Here is a 569-nt window from a genome sequence, read left to right as displayed (position 1 = left end):
GGGAGCCAGCATGGCTTCCCTGCAGATTCCCCCCGGCTGGCACCGCTGGCGGTGGGAAACCTGCCAGAGCTCGGGGCTGGGATGTTTTGCGATGATGGAGGGGTGGGGATGGGGACAGAAATCACTTGGCTCACAGCTTTCCTGCACTCTGGTCTCCACACCCGTAACCAAAAAGCCTCGCTGCGCATGTGTGTGCTTGCCAGAGGCTCCAGAAACGGCTCCTCAGTCTTTCCCATTCTCATGGGGGTTGTGCTGGCTCTGGGAGGCAAAGATGTGTCTGGAAGCGGGGCTGGGGGGTGGCAGGTTGCAGAGATGCTCCCTGGAGCTGTAGTCTGGGTCAGAACTTGGGGCTGGTCTCAGCAAGCCTTCTTCCTCCTTGGTTACAACGCTGCTACTCCCTTTGCTCTGTTTCTGTTTTCCACGAGGGCTTCTTGCTTACTGGAGGCTGTTTCTCAGGGCAGGGTCCCTCGGTCCTAACGGATACTCAGGTCCTGTTCCCTGACCTGGGTGTGTGGTGGGATCAGTGGCCAGCAGCTCAGTTGGCTCCATAATCCCTCCGCTGGGCATCA

The 569-nt window shown here is 59.1% G+C and overlaps 1 protein-coding gene across 1 annotated transcript in view; it reads left to right on the top strand.

Moving 5' to 3' along the window:
- SMARCD2 (SWI/SNF related, matrix associated, actin dependent regulator of chromatin, subfamily d, member 2) overlaps positions 1 to 569 on the top strand; it is a gene marked incomplete at its 3' end in the record, with an annotated part of 5,614 nt that overhangs the window by 311 nt on the left and 4,734 nt on the right. The window lies entirely within an intron of this gene.

This window comes from Pterocles gutturalis, unplaced genomic scaffold, assembly GCF_000699245.1.
Source record: "Pterocles gutturalis isolate BGI_N339 unplaced genomic scaffold, ASM69924v1 scaffold23094, whole genome shotgun sequence".
Lineage (NCBI taxonomy): Eukaryota > Metazoa > Chordata > Aves > Pterocliformes > Pteroclidae > Pterocles > Pterocles gutturalis.
This window is presented reverse-complemented; position numbering and strand designations above follow the sequence as displayed.